Raw genomic sequence first — 26,548 nt, 5'->3', positions numbered from 1 at the left:
ACTTTATAACATCTGAGTCCACAAGACTACCCTGTACAATTTGTCTTGTGCAATATAAATTCATACTAAGGTAAAACATTAAGGCACAACATGAGGCACAAAAGCAGTAATTATAGCAACTCCTAAAACTTCAACGCTCGGCAATGAAGACTAAGGAATAATACAGTTGATTCCAGTACAGGGAGACACTAATTAAAATAACAAACAATTAATAAAAAAACAGCGCCTCAGCATCTAAACGTTCCCTGAGAAGATACGCACATGAAACCCTCCTTTATAAAAATTAGACGTCACAACCAACACACAACGTACAAACATAATAAACAAATGGCTGGTAATGGAATACAGAATTAATCAAGCGGAGAATTCAGCAATCTGATCAGTCACTAATTACAGAGTGAAATCCAGTTTTACAGGTTTAAATTCATATTTCGAGCGAAATGTGCATCCGCCAAAGCGGCGGGTGAATGCGGTACAAAGCTTAACGACCTGGCGGAGCCAGGCACAAAGAGAACAGCAATACTCAACTTAAGGAGAGATCGAGACAGGAGGCCAGCAACATGGAGCCCGGTCTAACGAACCACAGTTCCACAGGCAACGGCCAAGTCTCCAAGCCCCGGTGCCACGACCCCACCGTGCCGGAGGAAACACGCTGCGCTCCGCACAACTGAAACATAAATCAACTATAACAGCACACTTGAAATTGCACATTCGTATTAAGTAAAAGAATAAAACATAACATTAAACAGGAAAGCTCGCTAAAAAATTTTTAAACTCAACACTTAAGAATTCATTTAAACACTACAATACAAGCGTAGGTAAGAATGTCCCTTGAAACGTGGTAGTAGCAGCTCAGTATTATTTTAAACGGGCAAGGGCTAACCAGAACTAAACTTTCATGGAATCTGATGTAGTTTTACAAGACAGCAAAGTATTTCGTTACGTATTTCGTTACTTAGTATTTCGTTAGTCGTAAACTAAGGTGCAAATTTTGGTACTTAATCACCGAGCTTACAAAATCTTTTGATATACAATCACGCAATAATGAGCAGCTTACTGGGCTTCCTTAGATATAGGTGCAGATCCTTCATCAAGTGGTAGGAAACTAAGACGGAAAGCCCAAGTCCAGTTATGATGCCACGTGTGACGTAAATTTGACCTAACAGACTCGCCACCAAATTCACACTGAAGTCAACAGCAGTTAACCATTAACGAATATAGATAAGCACAGGCTTGCACCTCTTCAAATAAAACACATACACACCATATGCCCAGGCGAACCGTCAATGCCAGGCGACGCTGCGGCAAGCTCTTCTTCTCACATGTGGCCCCAAAGCACAAATTTTCATTCCTCTACGAACGTTCACTGGTTACAGCAATACCCATTTCTTTATAGAAGCCTGGAAGAATGAGGAGGAATGACTCACAATAGCCTCCTGTTCTATTGTTTCACCAGTCCAGTCTGTAAAACGGACACAGGCTTTCAGAACCATTGAAAGTGTTATACACCTCACTACCAAACCAAAAGTTGATGGTTATGGTAGCAATGTACATTTCAGAAGTTTTACAATGACGACGTTTTCAACAAATGTCCATGAACTATTGTTTGATGTAACATATTCTACAATACAGTTGTGAGAGGCCACCATTTCCTTCAAATCACGTTAAAGGAGACCACACTTCGTCATTTCAACACAGTTTGTAGACGCCCCGGTAAATCTAGTGTCCAGTACGTAGGTGGAAAACATGTGTCAACCTGGATACACAAAGACTTAACGTGACTTCTTGACCAGACTTATAAACACAACTATTAGCTGTCATGCCTGAAGAGAACAGCCGGTTTTATTTGAACATTAAGCCAGAAAATGTGCTTTGCGAAAATGATACTAACGAAGACCATGAAGTGTTGGGACTGGTCAGAGCTGTGTGTTTGTATGTGTCACATTTAGAATCTGTTCTTTATGTTTTCTTAAATATTAGCTAAAATTTCATAATATGAAGTTGGTTTATATTTTTTTGTAGGAAATAAAGGGCATTGAGCCTTGGTTAAAAACAAGTCAGATCTATGAGACTGGGAGGAGTTTGCCTACAATTTTCACAAGCATCTATTTTTCTCAAAACTTCGTGTGTGTGATTTGATCCCTAATGCTTCTCATTGTTACAGTTGTTTTTGACACTACTTCGTTCTTAAAAGCAAAGAAAATCCAATGAATAAGCTAAAGACGCTCCATGTATTGTCTTCTACATATTGCCTGATGTGTTTGCATGTATAAATTTTCTCGTGCAGATAAATATCTACTCTTGGAGAGATTTGAAAGTCGCTTTCACTATTCTTTCATTTCTGAACAGTGTGAAAATTTAATGGATAATCTTTATCAAAAATATTAGTTGTGAATTTTGCTTTGGCTATGGATGAATTCCATCAACGCTATTTCCTCATTTTGATATTGTATTCAGACTTTTTAAATAACTGATAGTGTTTCGTAAGCTAACTGCCATTGTCCATTACCTGGCTGAGGCAAGAGACGTTTTGATGTTCCACCTGCCGTGGTCTCGCTTTCAATTCACAGTGACGAGTTGTCTTAAGTTCCACCCAGTTCTGTTAACTTAGCCAGTCCCGTGAAAAAGAGCATAGATTTACTATGAATTTACCTTATATTTTTCCAGTCCTTCTCGGTATGACTATAAAAGGATGAGAATCATTCAATAATTAGTCAAACGTGTGTCCACGTCTACGTGTCTACGTCTGCGTGATTACTCTACTATTCACAATAAAGTGACTGGCAGAGGGTTCAATGAACCACCTTCAAGCTGTCTCCTTACCGTTCCACTCTCGAACGGCGCGCGGGATAAATGAACAATTTTTTTCTGTGGGAGTCCTAATTTCTCTTATTTTATTGTGATGAACATTTCTCCCTATGTAGGTGGGTGCCAACAGAATGTTTTGGCAATCGGAGGAGAAAACTGGTGACTGAAATTTCATGAGAAGACCCCGTCGCAACGAAAAACACCTTTGTTTTAATGATTGCCACTCCAATTCAAGTATCATGTGTGTGGCACTATCTTCCCTATTTCACGATAATAAAAAACAAGCTGCCCTTCTTTGAACTTTTTCGATGTCATCCGTCAGTCCCACCTGATGCGGATCACACAACGCACAGCAATAATCAAGAACAGGGCGGAGAAGCGTGGTGTAAGCAGTCTCTTTAGTAGACCTGTTGAACCTTCTAGGTATTCTGTCAATGAATCGCAGTCTCTGGTTTGCTCTACCCACAACATTATCTATGTGATCGTTCCAATGTAGGTAATTTGTAATTGTAATCCCTAAGTATTTAGTTGAATCTACAGCCTTCAGTTTTGTGTGAGTTATCGCGTAATCGAAAGTTAGCGGAATTCTTTTAGTACTCATGTGAATATCTTCACATTTTTCTTTATTCAGGGTAAATTGCCACTTTTCTCACCATACACATATCTTAGCTAAATCATTTTGTACTTCATTTTGGTAATCTTATGACTTTACAAGATGGTAAATGACAGCATCATTTGCAAACAATATAAGAGGGCTACTCAGATTGTCTCCTATATCTTTAGTATAGATCAGGAACAATAGAGGACCTAGAACACTTCCTTGGAAAAACGCCGGATATTGCTCAATGACTTTCCGTCTATTACTACGAACTGTGACTTTTCTGACAGGATATCGCAATTCCAGTCGCACAAATGAGGCGGTATTTCATAGGCACGCAGTTTGGTTAGAAGACGCTTGTAAGGAACGGTGTTGAAAGCCTTCTGGAAATCTAAAAATATGGAATCAATTTCACATCCCCTATCGACAGCACTCACTACTTCATGAGTATACGAGTATAAAGATCTAGCTGTGTTTCACAAGAACGATATTTTCTAAAGCCGTACTGACTATGTGTGAATAAATCGTTTTCCTCGAGGTAATTCATAATGTTCGAACACAGTATATGTTCCAAAACCCTACTGCAAATCGACGTTAGTGATGTGGGCCTGTAATTCAGCGGTTTACTCCTATTTCTGTTTTCGATTATTGGTGTGACTGAAGCAATTTTCCAGTCTTCAGGTATAGATCTTTCTATTAGCGAGCAGCTGTATATAATTGCTGAGTATGGAGCTATTGCATCAGCATACGCTGAAAGGAAACTGACTGGTATACAATCTGGACCGGAGGCCTTGCTTTTATTAAGTGATCTAAGCTGCTTTGCTACACCGAGGATATCTGCTTCTATGTTTCGCAACTTGGTAGTTGTTCTTGATTGGAATTCAGGAATATTTACTTCTTCTTCTTTGGTGAAGGAGTTTCGGAAAACCATGTTTAATAATTCTGCTTTAGTGGCACTGTCATCAGTGACGTCACCGTTTTTATCGCGCAGTGAAGGTATTGATTGCGCCTTGCCACTGGGGTGCTTAATGTATGACCAGAATCTCTTTGGGTTTTCTACCACATTCCGAGGTAGAGTTTCGTTGTGGAAATTATTAAAAGCACCTGGCATCGAAGTACGCGCTATATTTCGAACTTCTGCTAAACTTTGCCAAGCTTGGGGATTTTGCGTTCTTCTAAATTTGGCATGCTTTTTCCGTTGCTTCTGCAGCAACGATCTGACCCGTTTTATGTACGATGGGGGATCAGTACCATCACTTATTAATTTATGTGGTATATATCTCTCAATTACCGTCGATACTATCTCCTTGAAATCATTCCACATCTTTTCTACGTTTACATGATCAGATCGGAAAGACTGGAAACTGTCTGTTAAAAAGGCGTTAAGAGCATTTTTATCACCTTTTTGAAATATATATACTTTGTGTTTCTTTTTTATGGTTGTAGGTGTTACGGTATTTAACCTAGCAGCAACTGCCTTGTGGTCGTTAGTCCATCTGCCCGATATGATACTCCCTAATTGTCCAGGATTATTTGTTGCTAAGAGGTCAAGTATGCTTTCGCAACCATTTACGCTTCCAGTGGACTCATGAACTAAATGTTCAAAACAATTATCTGAGAAAGCATTCAGTACAATTTCAGATGACATTTTTATGCCTGCCGCCGGCTTTAAACTTATAATTTTTCCAGCGTATTGAGGGTAGGTAGAAGTTATCACCGCCTAATAATTGTATGAGTGGGGCATCTATTTGAAATGAGACTCAAGTTTTCTTTGAACTGTCCAGCAACTTGGGGTCGGTAAAACGATCCAGTTAATAGTTTAGTCCCATTGTCAAGTATAACCCCTACCCACATTATTTCGCAGGAACTATCTGGTTCAATTTCCCTACAAGGTAAGCAACTTCTGACAGCAATACATACTCCACCACCAACCGCAATTAATCTATCCTTTCTGAACACTGTTTGCTCGTTTGAAAAAACTTGGCTGTAGTTATTTCCAGCTTTAGCCAGCTTTCATACCTATAACTATTTGAGATTCAGTGCTTTCTATTAGGGCTTGGAGCTCTGGTTATTTCCCAACACAGCTACCACAATTTATAACTACAATACCGTGCCTTGTAAGGAACCGCCTTTTTGTGCGCATTACGCGTCCTACTTTTCTCAAAATTCTGCTTTTTCGAGTTCTAAACACATCAAGAACGAGCGAAATTGCGTTAAATCCATCTTCTCGCACACATGTTCTAAACCTACGATTTAATGGCAATCTGTTTAATGCTAACTATATTCCCGCCTACAGTAACTGTAATGCACCACTCCGAGACGAGGGAACAGCGGGATATACGAGCAGCGCAATCTCGCGCCGGGTCACTGATAAGGGATATGTGTGGCCCGCCTCGCCACCGCATTAGGTTAATTGCTTCTCCGCGACTCCATCAGGCAGGCACTCCTACGACGACAACGCGCCCCGCGTCTGCCAGCGTGAGTGTCTGTATGGGTGAAGCGGTAGACGCTCCGACAGGACCGTCGACAATTTCTGCATACAACTTTATATAAGAAATTCCGAGTTGTATTCGGAATCCTCGCTCTGTGTCAATAAAGAAATTTGACCTTGGAATAAAGCCTGAGTCGCAAGTAGAGAGATAAAGAAAACCCTAACGTCAAGTTTGTTGACTTTGTCTACCAGTAGATGAGGGACCTGTAAATTTTTATTTATATTAGGGATTGAAAACTAATGCAATCGAAAGCACGGGAAAATCTTCTTTATTTGAATTGATTGCTAGTTTCGGCTAACAATCTAGACACCTTCAGATTATGAAACACTCTTGAATAGTGCTATTTTGTCTAAAACTGACATAGTGAGACCGTGACTGTGTGCAATTAATGTAGGTTGATTCTTACAAAGAAGAAGACAGCAACCAGCCACTATTAATAGGGCTAATTATTTAAGTAAATAGCACCGTAACCGGTTTCGAACTGGCAAGTTCATCATCACATGATTTGCTAGACACACTTTACAAAATAGTTATTTTTCGATTTTTATTCTCCCACTGTGGCGATATATTCTTGGTGTGTTGGTGCCTTACGGTAGAAAACAGTGTTAGAAGCGCCCTATGTGAACATAACTAACGTCTAAACAATGAAATACAGAGTAAATAAATATTTGAGGTTAAGCGGTTATGGTACTTACATCGAAAATTCCGCGCGATTTTGTTGCAAAGTTGCAGGATTGTAGTTTTCAAATATTCCAAAACATATGCAGCACTTATATAATTTGCACGGCACCATATTGCGCAAAGCACCACACTCACTCACACACACACACACACACACACACACACACACACACACACACACACACACTCACACACCAAAAAATATTTCCTACATCTGAAGTTATCACAAAGATTGCAGATGTACAAATACAACAGTGTCAGAGACGTTCTCTCTCTCAGATATTACAATATACAGACTGCTTTGATTTCACAGTATGACTGTTTTTAAAGAATAGACATAACATAATGAAAATTAAAACACAAAGATAAGCCTTACATTATGAGCATATAATATTACAGATGAAGTTGACAGATGTAGTAACCAGCTTGTGTGAAAGCTGCTTATATGGTACTATGTAAATACTGAGCTATATACAGGGAGCAACAAAGAGGTGAGGTAAAATGAATAATACGACAGTAACAATTATATTAACATCATATGGCGCACTGAAATTTTGTATCGAATATAGTTGCAATGAAGTGTGACTAAGCAGGTAGCTACATTTTGGTGTAAAGAAGTGCCAAAGAAGTTCTTGTACTATAATATATACATTGCTTTAATTTGACAGTGAAATTTTTTTCCAAAAGAATCAAGGTTTCATTACAAGTATTTATATTACAAAGAATAAATGTTTCATTGTGAGCATGCCATATTCAGTGAGCATTAATTACAAATAAACTGGGAAAATGTGGTGGCCAGTTGTATGAATGTTACTTATATGGTATTGTGTAAATACAGTGTCATAAACAGGCAACAACATATACATGAGATACATGAATAATGTGACAGTAGCAATTATATTAATGCAGTATGGCACACCACTTTTATTTTTAAATCAATTTTACAGTTGCAGTAATGTGTGACTGAGCAGGCAGTCATATCACGGTGTAATACTTTGTTCAGATTATTGATTGCATGTTGTTGTTAAAACGAGTAGTGTTTTTTTTATCGTTTACACTGGATAATAGGTGAGTGAAATTTTGTAGAAAGCTTGCATTGCCTAGCTCTGTTTGTTCATTGAGAATATGATGTGGTGATTTGTTTTTATGTGTATGTATTTCTGTCTCTTCAACCAGATTCATGAGGCCACCTTTCTCAGCATATTTCAATATTTGGATGTGGTCTTCAAAATTTTGTACTCCATGTTTACTAAGAGTTGTGTGCATTGAAAATGCAAATTTTGAAGGATTCTTCAAACATATGGCAACAAAAAGTACTTTGAACCGAATCTCAAAGTTTCTCCCAGTCTGTCCAATAAAGAAGGAGGGACAATTTTGGCAATCTGAGTTTATATATAACTGATCTTTTGTATGGAGGGTTGTTATTCTTTATGTTATGAATGGTTAGCTGCTAAAGTTTATGGTTTGTGTGGAAGCTTATATTTAAGTTTGTGTTTTTTAAAAGATTACTTATTTTATGGGATATGCTCCGTAGAAAAGGAAGTAAGACATATTTTCTGTTGCTTCCTACAGACTTTTCTGTTGACTACATAGGTGTCTGGTGTGGGGCTTTTTGATTATTTTTTGTGTTAATTTATCAATCATGTGAGGGTTATATCCATTGTTTAGTGCTATGGCTTTGATGATATTGGTTTCTTTATGTTGTTCAATTGGTTCCAGTGGAATTTTATCCAGGCGATTAAGCATAGACCTCAAATATACCATCTTATGTTGGTTCGGAGTGCAAGATGAGCTGTTGATGCACACATCTGTGGCTGTTTGCTTTCTGGAAATTTCAAAGTGATGTTTGTGGTGTTTACTGAAAATTTTTCAATCTCAAAAATTGATGCTGTTATTGGCCAGTTCGAAACCGGTTATGGCGCACTTACCTTAAATAAATACACTACTGGCCATTAAAATTGCTACACCATGAAGATGACGTGCTACAGACGCGAAATTTAACCGACAGGAAGAAGATACTGTAATATGCAAATGATTAGCTTTTCAGGCCATTCACACAAGTTTTGCGCCGGTGGCGACACCTACAACGTGCCCATATGAGGAACGTTTCCACCGATTTCTCATACACAAACAGCAGTTGACAGGCGTTGCCTGGTGAAACGTTGTTGTGATGCCTCGTGTAAGGAAGAGTAACGCCTTACCATGTTTCCGACTTTCATAAAGGTCGGATTGTAGCCCATAGCGATTGCGGTTTATCGTATCGCGACATTGGTGGTCGCGTTGGTCGAGACCCAATGACTGTTACCAGAATATGGAATCGGTGGGTTCAGGAGGGTAATATGGAACGCCGTGCTGGATCCCAACGTCCTCGTATCACTAGCAGTCGAGATGACAGACATCTTACCCGCATGGCTGTAATGGATCGTGCAGCCACATCTCGATCCGTGAGTCAACAGATGGGGACGTTTGCAAGACAACAACTACCTGCACAAACAGTTCGATGACGTTTGCAGCAGCATGCACTATTAGGTCGGAGGGGATGGCTGCGGTTACTCTTGACGCTGCATCACAGACAGGAGCGCCGACGATGGTGTACTCAACGACGGACCTGGGTGCACGAATGGGAAAAAGTCATTTTTCGGATGAATCCAGGTTCTGTTTACAGCATTATGATGATCGCATCCGTGTTTAGCGACATCGCGGTGAACGCACAATGGAAGCGCGTATTCGTCGTGGCCATACTGGCGTATCACCTGACGTGATGGTATGGGGTGCCATTGGTTACACGTCTCGGTCACCTCTTGTTCGCATTGACGGCACTTTGAACAGTAGGCGTTACATTTCAGATGTGTTACGACCCGTGGTTCTACCCTTCATTCGATCCCTGCGAAACCCTACATTTCAGCAGGATAATGCACGACCGCATTTTGCAGGTCCTGTGCGGGTCTTTCTGGATACAGAAAATGTTCGACTGCTGCCGTGGTCAGCACATTCTCCACATCTCTCACCAATGGAAAACGTCTGGTCAATGGTGGCCGAGCAACTGGCTCGTCACAATACTCTTGATGAACTGTGGTATCGTGTTGAAGCTGCATGGGCAGCTGTACCTGTACACCCATCCAAGCTATGACTCAATGCCCAGGCGTATCAAGGCCGTTATTAGGGCCAGAAAAAAAATGGTTCAAATGGCTCTGAGCACTATGGGGCTTAACTGCTGAGGTCATCAGTCCCCTTAAACCTAACTAACCTAAGGACATCATACACATCCATGCCCGAGGCAGGATTCGAACCTGCGACCGTAGCGGTCTCGCGGTGCCAGGCTGTAGCGCCTAGAACCGCTCGGCCACCCCAGCCGGCTTAGGGCCAGAGGTGGTTGTTCTGGGTACTGATTTCTCAGGACCTATGCACCCAAATTGTGTAAAAACGTAATCACATGTCAGTTCTAGTATAATATATTTGTCCGATGAAAATCCGTTTATCATCTTCATCTCTTCTTGGAGCAGAAATTTTAATGGCCAGTAGTGTACAGTATTAATAGTGGCTGGTTGCTGTCTTCTTCTTTGTAAGAATAAACCGACATTAATTCTTGATTAGTGTTGGTACCATTCCGGCTACACACGTCGTAATAATTTTTAAAACGACGACATCCATCATGGCACATTTACAGCTTTTCTCCATTCGCAGCCAGTGTAAATGAACGAGTAGGAGTCATGCCGTTATGAACCTAGTAACTAAAGCAATCAGTATTTACATCATTTCGTAACTGATACATACATTTCATCTCAAATCGTCATGTATGGCTAGATTGTTAGCGGAAACTAGTTATCAGTCGAAATAAAGGAGATTTCATCTTCGATTTTGACTTCAAATAAATTACAATGTGCCAACAAACCTTGTGACTTGGTGTCTTTTCGGACCCTCCTTAAGGTACGTTTACACCGGTGCGCCTAGCGGCTAGTCGCCATGATGTTATATCTTGCCCCACAAGAAAGTAGAAGCGCCCAATTTAAACACAGGTTGAATGGAGTCACTCGCATACACATGTTGAGGAAGAGGCGTGCTCTTACACGCGTGCCTCTATTTCCGACTAGCGCAGGCACAGTCGCGTGACGACAAGGAGCAAGGCTCGCGAGTGTAAACACATCTTTAGCTAGTGCTCTTTGGCCGCTGTTGTCGGAACGACCTTCCGGGTTCCTAAGCGCAATGCTCACTGGGTAAAGAGTATTCAAGGAATAGCGTAGGCAGTATAGTGGAAAGCGAGGAAGAGCGAGTGCAGTGTGGGGATCTTGGCTGTCGGCGGCTTATTGGGACTGTCAGTGGGCCTGTGGCAATGACGAAAGGGGCAGTGTGTCTTGTCAGTCACCCTGCCTGTCCTGTGGTCTGTATTCTGTAATATGGTGCTGAGCAAAGGTTCATAAGAAAGCCGATGACGGACCGACTTCACGCAGAATAATGGACTGGTTCAACTTAGAGATTCAGCTTCTGCAGGCTTGAGGTTTTGTAGACGTTGGCCGTTAAAAGGCACTGCTGCACTATTGTTAGTATTATTATGATTACTATTATTGTTGTTACCTGCAAGCATTGCCAGTCTTGTGTTACTTATGTGCGAATGCTTTTTTTTTTTAAATTATTTGTCGTCTATTATGCAAGTTACTTCAGGATTATGTGTTTCAGACCCACCTGGTTCTGTAATACTGTTGTGTGATGCTTAGTATAACCTACTCACTGGTTGCTGGCAAACTGTAACTGTAACTGTTGTTAAACATCGATTAGAATGGACAGGGACTGCGATTGCTGTGTTCGGATGAGGGCTGACTTGGCATCCCTTCGCTCACAGCTGCAATCGGCGCTGACTTCGGTGGCGCAGCTTGAGGCTGTTGCCAATGGGCACCACTGTGGGGAGCCGGACTTGGGTATCACGGGGATGTCAACCTCGTCCCGTCTGTCCCCAGATCGGTCTGTCGCTGTGGTTGCCCCGGTTGCTGCCCGCAGTGGGGCTGAGCCCTCGCCTGTGGTTGATTGGGAGGTCGTTCCAAGGCGTGGCAGGCAGCGAAAGGCGTCCCCGGAGGCTGATCAGAAAGCCTCCCCGGTGCGTCTGACAAACCGGTTTCAGGCACTGTCTCTGGCTGAGCCAGATGCAGCTGCCTGCCCTGTTTCAGAGGATCATTCTCAGCCTTCAAGGTCCAAGCAATCGCAGAGGGTGGGCTTACTGGTAGTTGGGAGCTCCAATGTTAGGCGCGTAATGGAGCCCCTTAGGGATACGGCGGCTGAGGAGGGGAAGAAATCCAGTGTGCACTCCGTGTGCATTCCGGGAGGAGTCATTCCTGATGTGGAAAGGGTCCTTCCGGATGCCATGAAGAGCACAGGGTGCAGCCAGCTGCAGGTGGTGGCACATGTCGGCACTAATGACGTGTGTCACTTTGGATCTGAGGAAATTCTCTCTGGATTCCAGCGGCTATCTGATTTGGTGAAGGCTGCCGGTCTTGCTTACGAGATGAAGGCAGAGCTCACCATCTGCAGCATCGTTGACAGAACCGACTGCGGACCTTTGGTGCAGAGCCGGGTGGAGGGTCTGAATCAGAGGCTCAGACGGTTATGCGACCGTGTTGGCTGCAGATTCCTTGACTTGCGCCATAGGGTGGTGGGGTTTCGGGTTCCGCTGAATAGGTCAGGAGTTCACTACACTCAGCTGGCGGCTACACGGGTAGCGGAGGCTGTGTGGCGTGGACTGGGCGGTTTTTTAGGTTAGAAGGCCTCGGGAAAGTGCGGGATGGGCTGCAATGTCAAAGGGTGCTTGGCAATTACAGGACGTGCTTGGATCAAGGAACAGTCGGAATTATAGTTGTAAATTGTTGTAGTTGCGCTGGAAAAGTCCCTGAGCTTCAAGCGCTAATAGAAATCACAGAAGCTGATATCGTTATAGGTACAGAAAGCTGGCTAAAGCCTGAAATAAGTTCTGCAGAAATTTTTACGAAGTCTCAGACGGTGTTCAGGAAAGACAGATTAGGCAGAATTGGTGGTGGAGTGTTTGTGTCTGTCAGTAGCGGTTTATCTTGTAGTAAAGTCGAAGTAGATACTCCGTGCGAATTGGTATGGGTGGAGGTTATACTTAACAGCCGAATTAAGTTAATAATTGGCTCCATCTACCGACCCCCAGACTCCGATGATACAGTTGCGGAACAGTTCAGAGAAAGTTTGAGTCTCATAACAAATAAATACCCCACTCATACGGTTATAGTTGGTGGGGACTTCAACCTACCCTCGGTATGTTGGCAAAAATACTTGTTCAAAACCGGTGGTAGGCAGAAAACGTCTTCCGAGATTGTCCTAAATGCATTCTCCGAAAATTATTTCGAGCAGTTGGTCCACGAACCCACGCGAATTGTAAATGGTTGCGAAAACACACTTGACCTCTTAGCCACAAACAATCCAGAGCTGATAGAGAGCATCATGACTGATACAGGGATTAGTGATCACAAGGTCATTGTAGCTAGGCTCAATACCATTTCTTCCAAATCCATCAGAAACAAACGCAAAATAATTTTATTTAAAAAAGCGGATAAAGTGTCACTAGAAGCCTTCCTAAAAGACAATTTCCATTCCTTCCGAACTGACTATGCGAATGTAGACGAGATGTGGCTCAAATTCAAAGATATAGTAGCAACAGCAATTGAGATATTCATACCTCATAAATTGGAAAGAGATGGAACGGATCCCCCATGGTACACAAAAAAGGTCCGAACGCTGTTGCAGAGGCAACGGAAAAAGCATGCGAAGTTCAGAAGAACGCGAAATCCCGAAGAGGATCTAAAATTTACAGACGCGCGAAATTTGGCACGTACGTCGATGCGAGATGCCTTTAATAGGTTCCACAACGAAACATTGTCTCGAAATTTGGTAGAAAATCCGAAGAAATTCTGGTCGTATGTAAAGTACACAAGCGGCAAGACGCATTCAATACCTTCGCTGCGCAGTGCCGATGGTACTGTTATCGACGACTGTGCCGCTAAAGCGGAGTTATTGAACGCAGTTTTCCGAAATTCCTTCACCAGGGAAGACGAATGGAATATTCCAGAATTTGAAACACGAACATCTGCTAGCATGAGTTTCTTAGAAGTAGACACCTTAGGGGTTGCGAAGCAACTCAAATCGCTTGATACGGGTAAGTCTTCAGGTCCAGATTGTATACCGATTAGGTTCCTTTCAGATTACGCTGATACTATAGCTCCCTACTTAGCACTCATATACAACCGCTCGCTCACCGATAGATCTGTACCTACAGATTGGAAAATTGCGCAGGTCGCACCAGTGTTCAAGAAGGGTAGTAGGAGTAATCCATTTAACTACAGACCTATATCATTGACGTCGGTTTGCAGTAGGGTTTTGGAGCATATACTGTATTCAAACATTATGAATCACCTCGAAGGGAACGATCTATTGACACGTAATCAGCATGGCTTCAGAAAACATCGCTCTTGTGCAACGCAGCTAGCTCTTTATTCGCACAAAGTAATGGCCGCTATCGGCAGGGGATCTCAAGTTGATTCCGTATTTCTAGATTTCCGGAAAGCTTTTGACACCGTTCCTCATAAGCGACTTCTAATCAAGCTGCGGAGCTATGGGGTATCGTCTCAGTTGTGCGACTGGATTCGTGATTTCCTATCAGGAAGGTCGCAGTTCGTAGTAAAAGACTGCAAATCATCGAGTACAACTGAAGTGATATCAGGTGTTCCCCAGGGAAGCGTCCTGGGACCTCTACTGTTCCTGATCTATATAAATGACCTGGGTGACAATCTGAGCAGTTCTCTTAGACTGTTCGCAGATGATGCTGTAATTTACCGTCTAGTAAGGTCATCCGAAGACCAGTATCAGTTGCAAAGCGATTTAGAAAAGATTGCTGTATGGTGTGTCAGGTGGCAGTTGACGCTAAATAACGAAAAGTGTGAGATGATCCACATGAGTTCCAAAAGAAATCCGTTGGAATTCAATTACTCGATAAATAGTACAATTCTCAAGGCTGTCAATTCAACTAAGTACCTGGGTGTTGAAATTACGAACAACTTCAGTTGAAGGACCACATTGATAATATTGTCGGGAAGGCGAGCCAAAGGTTGCGTTTCATTGGCAGGACACTTAGAAGATGCAACAAGTCCACTAAAGAGACAGCTTACACTACACTCGTTCGTCCTCTGTTAGAATATTGCTGTGCGGTGTGGGATCCTTACCAGGTGGGATTGACGGAGGACATCGAAAGGGTGCAAAAAAGGGCAGCTCGTTTTGTATTATCGCGTTACAGGGGAGAGAGTGTGGCAGATATGATACACGACTTGGGATGGAAGTCATTACAGCATAGACGTTTTTCGTCGCGGTGAGACCTTTTTACGAAATTTCAGTCACCAACTTTCTCTTCCGAATGCGGAAATATTTTGTTGAGCCCAACCTACATAGGTAGGAATGATCATCAAAATAAAATAAGAGAAATCAGAGCTCGAACAGAAAGGTTTAGGTGTTCGTTTTTCCCGCTCGCTGTTCGGGAGTGGAATAGTAGAGAGATAGTATGATTGTGGTTCGATGAACCCTCTGCCAAGGACTTAAATGTGAATTGCAGAGTAGTCATGTAGATGTAGATTAGCCTACTCCATTGAGCACAACAAGTACGGCACGCATTAGCTCGCAATTCGTGCATCCTCAGTAGATATGGTAAAATTGTTGCATGATTGTTCGTGCGTCTTGGAACTGCTGTCGTTTGTCAGACTTAAGCAAATTTAATAAAAGTAATAATGAATGGTTAACTTGATTCTGATAAATACCTCTCCAAAATTAAGGTTAAACCTTTACCTGATAAAATGGAAAAAAACGAAATTTAAAATATAATATAGACTTTCTACCAGAAAAGACTGGCAGTTGGCCCTAACTAAATTAACAATTCTTCACATAAACAATTTTGGTCAATCAAAATAAAGTATGGTTGAATGAAATATGTGAACAATTTTTAACAGAGAGGGCCAAAAAATATGAAAAATTGAAATACTCAAGCGAAGTTTAACACAATTATCAAATTCATCAGCGAAAGGAAAGAGCAAGGATAATTAGAAGAACTAAAAGAGATTTTGAAAATAGGAAACATGCGGAAATTGGCTTAAGCGACAGTGAAAATTTGCGAAATACTTGCAATACATTTTGATTAGCTTCTTGTTTAGGCCATTTCACTAGCTTAATTTCTCAATCATGAAAAGCTAGAAGAAGAGTTACCTCTGACTATCAAAGAAATTGCAGAAATAGTTAACCCCTTAAAAAACAGTAACGCTACTGGAGAATACTCTGCTACGGCGGAACTTTTAAAATAGTTACTACCAAAAATTAAAAATGAACTAAAATTAATCTTTGAAGAAATTTGGGAACAGAAAAAATCCCAAGAGTGTGGAAGCTAGCTTTTAAACTTCCACCACATAAGAAGGGCAAAAACAAGACGTTAAAAACTTTGTAACCAGTTTAACATAAAATATTTTGAAAGATTCTACTAAACACAGTAAAAACAACACTGGGCAGTGTTTTAGGAGGTTATCAATGTAGTCTTAGGAAGGGTATGTCATAATGTGAACAAATATTTGATCTTAAGACAATCATTCGCCAAAGATTATTGAATTTAAGATAATTTGGTGCCGAGTGTAATTGGCAAATCTAATTCGTGAAGCACTGACAGAGTATCTGAAGGGAAATTTATGGGAGAAATATCTCAGCCTTTTAAAAAGGCGCAAGTGTATGGCGAGGCGATGGTCTATCCCCAGTTTATTTTAACTGTAATTTAGAAGAAAATTGTGATAATTTGGAATGAAAAACTGAATAATGTTTGGAAGAGGAAACAAAAATTTTTGAATAAAGCCTCTCGAAATTTGCAAATGACTTCTCTAAGTTTCTCAAAATGTGACATCTGCTGAAATACAAATTAGTCTTCTACCAGAAATAGCCATTAGGACTGACTTAAGAAATGCCAAAAATGAACCAAAATTCCTGAAAACTAGATATTGACCAAATAGAGATGGTTAAAAAAATTTTAATATCTTGGGAAGAAGAAAATGGTTTGGAAAAACTGCTACGGAGTAAAGGATATATAAAATGCTGAGGGCACTACGTGTAACTAAAGACCTTTACAATTAAAAATACCTATCTCCAATGCAAAAATAAGACGTTACAGTAGAGCAGTGAAGTAACTATGTTTACCTGCAAGTGAATTTGTAACAGTAAACTACAACTTAAATAAATTAGAAATATTAACAAGGCGAATCATTAGGAAACTATAAAGCCAATGAAAACTATGGACGGTTAGATATTCCCAAGTAACTATGAAATTTACTGAAACGTGGAAAGCATAACAGACTAATGAAGAAAAGGACTAGTATTTTTTGGAGATTTATAAAGGAAGCAAGACATTAGACTTACCAAAAAATCTTTTAATATTTGTGTGATAAACAGTTAGAAACATTTGACCACGAAGGATTTAGAAAAAAAAATGCTATAAAATCTGAAGAAACAAGCGACACAGAAGTTAAGGGAAAAGGTACTGCATATAGAAGGATCCAAAGTAGGAGAATGAAGAAGAAACTGATCTCAAATGTTGAGAAGAGTGAAAGAAAAAACGTAGTGAGCACATAAGAAAGTACTGGAAGAAAAAATAAGAACAGCGAATAGACATTGAAATTGGTACATGCCCATACGTTGCACATTTGAGAACAAGAAGGATAGAAAACTTGATACAGCCGTTTCTTTAGGGAGCTCCCTCTAGGGCTGAAGAGAATAGTTTCATTTCTGAATTTATCACCAAGCTGATGAATTCTTAGTCTTCTCGTCATAATAGATTGAATCAGTGCTTTGATTCCTAAGTGATACTAGTAAAGATTTTGTTGAAGCAGAGTGAAAGTCTTTCTGACAATAATTAAACCTCTGTTGTCACTCCAGTACACTTTGAACCAAAATTATGTCTGTTATTTGTCTTGGAAATTTTACGATCAAATTTACGTAACTGCCCAGTAGCTACGTCACTAGTTTTTGTCAACTGGAATTTTAAAAATGCTGCCGTTCTACTCCTCAGTGCACATCCAGCCAAGTACTTTAATTTTAAAAATGTTGCCGTTCTACTCCTCAGTGTACATCCAGCCAAGTACTTTGCATCAGAGATTAAGAACTAAACACAAGGTGTCGCTATATTGTACCATAACTATGCTCATGCACAAAAACATTCGCTAACTTCTTCGCTGTTGTGATGACTCAGGTTATCTCGGTATGATTTATTTCAATGGTGCGCTTCCGGGTATAGAGCCGAGTTGCTGTTTCCATGTGAATGTCTTATGTGGGACAGACTACTGCAACAGTCGAAGAAAGATACAAGGAACATCAGATACACATCTGAATAAAACAACCAAGTAAATCACCTGTTGCAAAGCACTGTATCGAAAGTAATCATGAAATGAAGTACAAGCAGCCAAGTATCGTGAAAGCCTAATTAAGGAGTATATCGAATTAAAGCTGTAGGGCAAGCTAACAAATAGGAACGGAGGTTTTAATGTGAACAAAGCTCGGGGTCTGGCACTCAATTTATTAAGATAGCATTTCCAAGCTTTGGCGGATGTGATGGGCAGTGATAAGAGAATATGTGTTTCAGGGAATAGCAGTATATGCCGTGATTGACAGCGAAGCATCAAAGGGCATAACGGGCGTCAGAGGTCGAACTCAAAATTAATTGTAAATACCGACACAAAGCCAACAATAGCTCAGGTGGCTCGACTCCAGGCAACGAGTGCACGTAGCGGCACAACTTCCAGCACCTGAAGAAGACAACTGGGTCGGTAGTAGAAATATTGCGGGAATCGTGGAAACAACAGCTTGGCCATATAGCTGGAAGTACGTCATAAATCTTTTTCTGTTGCTGCCACCCACCTCTGAAACAAGCTACACTGCATTCTGCGCTTATTTCAACGCCTTGGCGCTGTTAAGAAGAATCCAAATCAAATGGTTCTAATGGCTCTGAGCACTATGGGACTTAACTTCTGAGGTCATCAGTCCCATAGAATTTAGAACTACTTAAACCTAACTAACCTAAGGACGTCACACACATCCATGCCCGAGGCAGGATTCGAACCTGCGACCGTAGCGGTCGAGCTGTTCCAGACTGTAAGGCCTAGAACCGCTCGGCCACCCCGGCCGGCGACGCCAAATCACTTCATTCTGTCACCATCATAACATTTCCCCCCAAAACTGAAACACACAGACAAATTCAGTTCACGATGGAAATCTAAAAGGCTTCCATTTTTGGGTGTGTTGGTACGGCGTAGAGATGATGGAACCTTGAGACACGCCGTATATCGAAAACCGACCCAAATTGATTTATATTTACTCGCAAATAGCTACCACCATCCTTCACAGACGATGAGTGTACTCAGAACTCTAGTAGACAGAGCACATGTCATTGCTGACGAGAGCAGGCTGGAGGACGAGCTCTTACACCTGAGAAGAGTTTTTGACGCCAACGGGCACTCTCCACAGCAGATACGTAAGGCGCTTCAAATGAAGCCCACTGTGGGTATAAGAAAAGCACAAGAGACAAGGGAAGTTTGAAATCGATGGCTTTTCTGCCATACGCAGGAAGTTTATCGTCAAAAATAGGACGGATCCTCAATAAGCATAAAATGAAAGTGATTTTTCGCCCTCCACCAAAGACAGCAGCATTCCTAGGTTCCGTTAAAGATGATTTGGTGCTTCGGAAGCCTCGGGTTTACAAGTTCGCCTGTGAATGCGGCCGTTCATACAACGGACAGACGACACGTATTGTCCAGGAGAGATGCACAGAGCACCGCAGGTACACCCGGCTCTTAAAACCTAATAAATCTGCGGTGGCAGAGCACTCTATTGACACTGGGCACACTATGGTGTAAGATAACGTCAACATTTTAGCCACGACTTCATCTTTCTGGGCCTCAGTAGTGAAGGAAGCAATTGAAATTCGGTTGACGACGAATTTAATTAATAGAGATAGCGGCTTCCGCTTTGACAGATCATGGAATCCGGCAAATTTCTGTAATAAAATCACGAAGACGTGGCGACGGTGCAGCTCGCAGTGATACATCGATATCACCGTGTGGATGGAGTTCGCAGCCATAGATCTATTTCGATGCATATGCCATGCCTCTTTGCCGCCGATTAACGTCTTTGCCGCCTTGTGTGTCCGTGACCGCATGCGCGGTGGTGCGGTCCACGGGTTTAAAAGGACGGAGCAAGTGCTGAAGCGTCAGTCACCTCAGCTCTCTCTGAAGATGTCTGGACGGTATTCAGCCGAAGTGTTAGAAGAAAAAGTCGAATTTATGCCGCTGTACGCCCGCAATTTTATGGATCAGTCTTTGCGCCGCGAAAATATGAAGACGCACACGATACATAGTTAGTTTCCCCTACAGCAAGTGCTCCCATTTTCTCGAATTTACATTTCTTGCCCTTCTCATTTTCCAATCAGCCTAGTCACTTTTGTTTTGTGTCAGAATAGTATATACGGCAAAGACTAAAAATTCGTCAGTTGCAGATAGCCAGTGAGAGGGAAGGATATGGAGGTCGACCCTGGGCATATCTATCTGCCTTTGTCGTCTATGCAAACATGAGTCTGCTGTAAGGATGCTGCTGCTTCTAGCTGCACTGCCAACTTCTGACACAACGGTGGTCGGGTGCAGAGGCTACCACCGCCCTGCACGCATTCTGCAAGCTTCACCTGTGCGATCAGGACCCTGTCCGTCATCCGCCTTCAAGAGGAAGAGCCACTGCTGCTGCTCATCTTATTCTCGAGGCCGACACTGATGCTGCTAGCTCCTGTCTCCTAAATAGGGGCTTTGAGCCAACCACTGTGAGTCAGTGAGTACTTCAGTTGGACTTGGATGCATGACTCCTGAATGCAAATCTTCGACGCCAACAAGAGCGCTTTGGAGATCTATATGTAGTTCTGGGGCTACCCTCGTCCATTGGTCGACAACACTTTGCTGTGTTTGTGGAACCACAAGTCGAGTGCCATACCCACCCTCTTCTGCTGACGAGATCGTCACTCTCCTGCTGACGAGGTCGCCACACTTCTGCCTCAGCTGTGGTGTGGCGCTTTGAAAAACAATCTTGTATTGCTGCATAACAGATGTGTCATTGCCAATGATGTTTTCTTGGCGCTCTTCAGTATAGTTAGGTCTTCGCAACCTTCCCACATCTCTCCTGATGAATGTAGAAATCTGGGATAGGACTCTTATATCTGGTATCAGCAAGTGGTTGCCAATGGTAGAGACATGAATTCTTGGTGCCAGACCTGCACACCTAGGACAACAGCAGCAACGCAGCTCTGACATGAGGTTAACACCTATAAGTTGAAGTTCATGACAATGCAGTGTGGTGTATGACTGATACTTGTTTGCTTTCCCTTATGTCCATGTTGTGTCTTATCGACCCTCACAGTACGTTAAATGTGTCGTTTGGTATACCACAGGACCCTGCAGACTTGACTCAGCTCTGTAGAAACACTAGCACAGTTTGCTTGCAGCCAGTGAAGTGCCCATACTGTAATTGACCTGGGATGACTTCCCATGTGTACAAGCTGCCTCACCTACCTGTAATACGTATAGGAGGATTGCTCACGAAGCACAACAGTACAGAGAATTTCGTGGACTATGATACTGCTTAAAGATAAAGTGTGTTTTAATCTTTTTTCTGTTGTGTGTGTAGTTTCCATCTTTTCGGGTATAACGGCAGATGAAGTTTGCACAAACGCCAGAAACATGAGCAGTGGCTGTGAATGAAACGGTGGAGACTTTGAAAAGGTAGGTAGTCACGTTGTTACAAGTAAGAGGCAACAGTAGCAAGACAGTGAAGGAAAGAACAATGGGAAACCTATGGGGGGGGGGGGGGGGGTACGAACACGTTGATTCAGGAGAACATTAAACCATTTTGAGTTTACCCACCCATTCCATCTATCCTGCAACAGCTAACTTCATACCACAATTTTCATGGAAAGCAAACCGAGTATTTACCTATTTTTATTAGTGACATAAGGGCTGCAGCAATATTGAAAAAATTGATCAGAAGAAACATATCTGGAGGTGAGTGAAAACATACATTATCTACCAATAGACCCTCACTAAGGTCCAAAAATTTGGTGAAGTGGCTAACAGTCTAATACAGCGCTATAGTACTCAGGACAGCGCATGGTTCCTTAGAGAGAAATTCAATGAACTATCGCAGAACCACTGCGAATCATGATATCAAAACTGAACTCGCAAATTTGTAGCCTAACGCAGAGTGCGGAGGCCATTGAGTGATTCTGCATGAGGCAGGGAATAGGGCTCTCTATGCATTTCTAGGCGATTATTCTTGTGATATGTCGTGGAGGATAAGATTGGAGTACACTGCCGCTATCGGGATTGCTACACAACTGAGGGAGGTAGATATTGGCACACCAAGACGGAGTGACCACGGTGTCTTTTCTTCTGAAATGAAGTGTCTTAGATGTGGGCGCATGGACCACATCAGGATTAGATTAGATTAGATTAGATTAGATTAATACTTGTTCCATAGATCATGAATACGACACTTCGTAATGATGTGGAACGTGTCAGGTTAGTAAAAGATGTCTGTACAAGAAATTACATTACACAAAATATTGCATGACACTAATGATTAAGTTTTTTTTTTTTTTTTTTTTTTTTTTACTTACTTTATATCTAAAAATTCAGCCAATGAGTAGAAGGAGTTGTCATCTAGAAATTCTTTTAATTTATTTTTAAATGTTAGTTGGCTATCTGTCAGGCTTTTGATGCTGTTTGGTAGGTGCCCAAAGACTTTTGTGGCAGCATAATTTACCCCTTTCTGTGCCAAAGTCAGATTTAACCCTGCATAGTGAAGATCATCCTTTCTCCTGGTGTTATAGGTATGCACACTGCTATTACTTTTGAATTGGGTTGGATTATTATCAACAAATTTCATAAGGGAATATATATACTGTGAGGTTACTGTGAGGATCCCTAGATCCTTAAATAGATGTCTGCAGGATGACCGTGGGTGGGCTCCAGCAATTATTCTGATTACACGTTTTTGTGCAATGAATACTTTTCTACTCAACGATGAATTACCCCAGAATATGATGCCATACGAAAGCAGTGAATGAAAGTAGGCATAGTAAGCTAATTTACTGAGATTCTTATCACCAAAATTTGCAATAACCCTAATAGCATACGTAGCTGAACTCAGACGTTTCAGCAGACCATCAATGTGTTGCTTCCAGTTTAACCTCTCATCAATGGACACACCTAAAAATTTTGAAAATTCTACCTTAGCTACAGACTTCTGTTCAAATTCTATATTTATTACTGGAGTTTTGCCATTTACTGTACGGAACTGTATATACTGTGTTTTATCAAAATTTAAAGAGAGTCCGTTTGCTGAGAACCACTTAATAATTTTGTGAAAAACATCATTTACAATTACATCACTTAGTTCTTCGTTTTTGGATGTTATTACTATACTTGTATCATCAGCAAAAAGAACTAACTTTGCATCTTCATCAATGTGGAATGGTAAGTCATTAATGTATATCAAGAACAGTAAAGGACCTAAGACCGAACCCTGTGGGACCCCGTGCTTGATAGCACCCCAGTAATGTCGTCAGCCTGAATGTTGTGAGATGGACCATAAAGCACGGGATAAGCAGCGTCCTAATAAACGGTCATTAAATGTGAATGGGCATATCTATATCTACATCTACATCATACTCTGCAAGCTAACTAATGGTGTGTGGTGGAGGATACTTTCCGTACCACTATCTGATGCCTCCAACTCTGTTCCACTCGCGAATAGTGCGTGGGACGAATGATTGTCGGTAAGCCTCTGCATTGACTCTAATTTCTCGAATTTTCTCTTCGTGGTCAATACGCGAGATGTTTGTGGGGGGAAATAAGATGTTGTCCGACTCCTCCTGAAAAGTGCTGTCCCGAAATTTCAATAGTAAATCTCCCCGTGATGCACAACGCCTCTCTTGTAACGTCTGCCAGTGGAGTTTGTTTAGCATCTTCGTAACGCGCTCTCGCCAGCTAAACGGTCCCGTGACGAAATGTGCGGCTCTTCATTGGCTCTTCTCTATCTCCGCTACCATTCCTACCTGATGAGGATCCCAGGTAGATGAACAGTACTCAAGAACCGGGTGAACAAGGGCCTTATAAGCCACTTCTTTCGTGGATGAGTTACATTTCATTAAGATTCCTCCGATTGATCTGAGTCTGGTGTCTGCTTTTCCCACTAACTGTTTAAATGATCATTCCAGGTCGCTCTGGATAGTTGCGCCAAGATATTTTACGGCAGACGCTGTCTACAGTTCTCATCAGTAGTGTAGCTGTACAGTAGTGGATTTCTTTTCTTATGTATGTGCATTATGTTACATTTATTTACGTTCAGGGTCAACTGCCAGGGTCTCCACCATTCATCAGTTCTCTGCAGGTCGTTCTGCAAATTCTTACTAACTTCTGGCGTTGCTACTTTGATACAGACAACTGAATCACTTGCGAATAGCCTTAAAGAGCATCCGACGCTTTCTACTAGATCAGATATATTGTAACCAACAATGGTCCTATCACACTTCCCTGTGGTACTCCGGATATTACCATTACATCTTTCGATTTAGTTCCGTTAAGAGCGACTTGTTGAGTTCTATCTGCAAGAAACACCTGAATCCAATCTCAGGTCTGCTCCGATACTAGGTAAGCTCGTATTTTTTCATTAAACGGCAATGCGGGACGGTGTCAAATGCATCAACCCTAAGCGCCGTTGTTCACTGTGCTGTGAATCTCATGGAGGAACAGAGCGAGCTGAGTTTCGAAGGATCTCGGTTTGTGGAATGTTGTTTTTTATAGAGGAGCTGTTCATTTTCCAAGCGCGTCATGATTCTTGAGCATAAAATGTGTTTCATAATTCTATAGCAGACCGATGTCAACGATATAGGTCTATAATTGTGTGCATCTGTCTTACGGCCTTTCTTAAAAACGGGAGTGAACGGCGCTTTTTTCCAGTCGTTAGGTACCTTTCGTTGCTCAAGCGATCTACGATAAATTACTGTTAGAAGGGGAGCAAGTTCTTTCGCACAGTCTTTATAGAATCTTGTAGGTATCTCAACTGGTCCTGGAGCCTTTCCACTACTAAGCGATTGAAGCTGCTTTTCAGTTCCGCGATCGGTTATCTCAGTATTTCCCATTTGGATGTTCGTACGACGATTGAAAGGAGGGACAATGTTACGATCTTCCGCGGCCTTCTCTCTGTTATCATCTGTTTCGGTTCCGTTGTGGTCGCTGAGAGAATTACTAGATGATTTTGACCCACTTACTGATTTTACATACGACCAAAATCTCTTACAATTTTTAATCAGGTCGATTAATAATGTCTTACTTTCAAAATCATTGAACGCTTCTCTCATTGCTCTCCTTACGCTCATTTTCACTTAGGTCAGCTTTTGTTTGTCAGCTACGTTTTTACTTCTCTTGAATGTGATCTGAAGTGCTCTTTGTTTACGTAGTTATTTTCTAAGACGGCTATTAAACCATGGTGGATCTTTCCCATCCCTTAAAACCTTACTGGGAACAAACTTGTCTAGGACATATTGAATGATGACTTTGAACTTTTTCCATTTGTTTTCCACATCTTCGTCCTCATCACATAATATTTGATGCTGACATATTCTGAAATTTGTATCCTGTCACTCTTGCTGAAAAAATATATCTTCTACCTTTCTTAACATTCCTTGTAGGAGCCGTCTTCATAGATGCTGTCACAGCCTAATGATCACTGATACGTTCCTCTTCGCTAACTGCTTCGATACGTTCACGTCTGTTTGTTGCCAGAAGGTCTAAGAGTTACCCTCACGAGTTGGTTCTCTAGCTATCTGGCCAAGGTAATATCCGGACAAGACATTCAGGACAATGCCACACGACCACACTATTCCCTGTCACTGGCACCAGTTTTGATGGCCCAGTCTACGCCTAGCAAGTTGAAGGCACCCCCTACTACAACGGCATGATTAGGAAAATTACTAATGATATTATGCAAGTTGTGTCTGAAACGCTCTAAAACTACAGATCCTGATCCAGGTGGTCTATAAAAGCATCCGATCACCATTTTTGATCGTTCTTTGATACTCAATTTCACTCAGATTAATTCACATTCGGAGTCCGTGATAACCTCGCTAGATTTAATTGCATTTTTTTTACTGCAATAGTCATGCCTCCATCGTTGGCGACTAACCTATCCTTAAGATAAACATTCCAATCTGAACTTAGGATTTCGTTGTCATTGACGTCTGGTTTCAACCAACTTTCTGTTCCCACTATTATCTGTGCATTATAACCTTCTGTAAGCGATACTAATTCTGGAACCTTTACTTGGGTGCTCCTGCAGTTTACTAAAATCGTATTAATCTGTGCTATCCCTGATCAAGTTTTTCTGAGGTCGCTGTAGCTGATTTTACAGGAAAATCGTCTTTGATCCCAAGGGACGGGTTCTCTGACCTAAAAGGCCCCATGTGCTCGCCACATGTACTATGCTACCCTAGTAGCCGCTTCCTGCATGTAGTGCATGCCTGACACCAACCCTTTTCCCTGAAAAGCGAAACCAGCCATTCTGACCCCAATAGCAGAGGTCGAGAAATTCTCATCCGATACCGTCGGAGAGTCGTCTGAGCCTCTGGTTTAAGCCTTCAACCCTGTTTCAAACCAGAGGACCGCGATGAACCCTGGGTACGATGCTACAGATAGACAGCCTGCACCCCGCGTGCATTGCTAGTTGCCTTCGTCAGATCATCCAGCCACCGAAAGGAGCCGAGGATGACCGAAGAACCAACGCGGCAGGCGTCACTCATGCCGACATGTGCCACTACATGCAGCCGGTTGCACCCAGTGCGCTCGACAGCCGCCGGCAG

The sequence above is a fragment of the Schistocerca gregaria genome, chromosome 3, assembly GCF_023897955.1.
Source record: "Schistocerca gregaria isolate iqSchGreg1 chromosome 3, iqSchGreg1.2, whole genome shotgun sequence".
Lineage (NCBI taxonomy): Eukaryota > Metazoa > Arthropoda > Insecta > Orthoptera > Acrididae > Schistocerca > Schistocerca gregaria.
The sequence above is the reverse complement of the archived record's forward strand: the minus strand, read 5'-3'. Positions refer to the sequence as shown.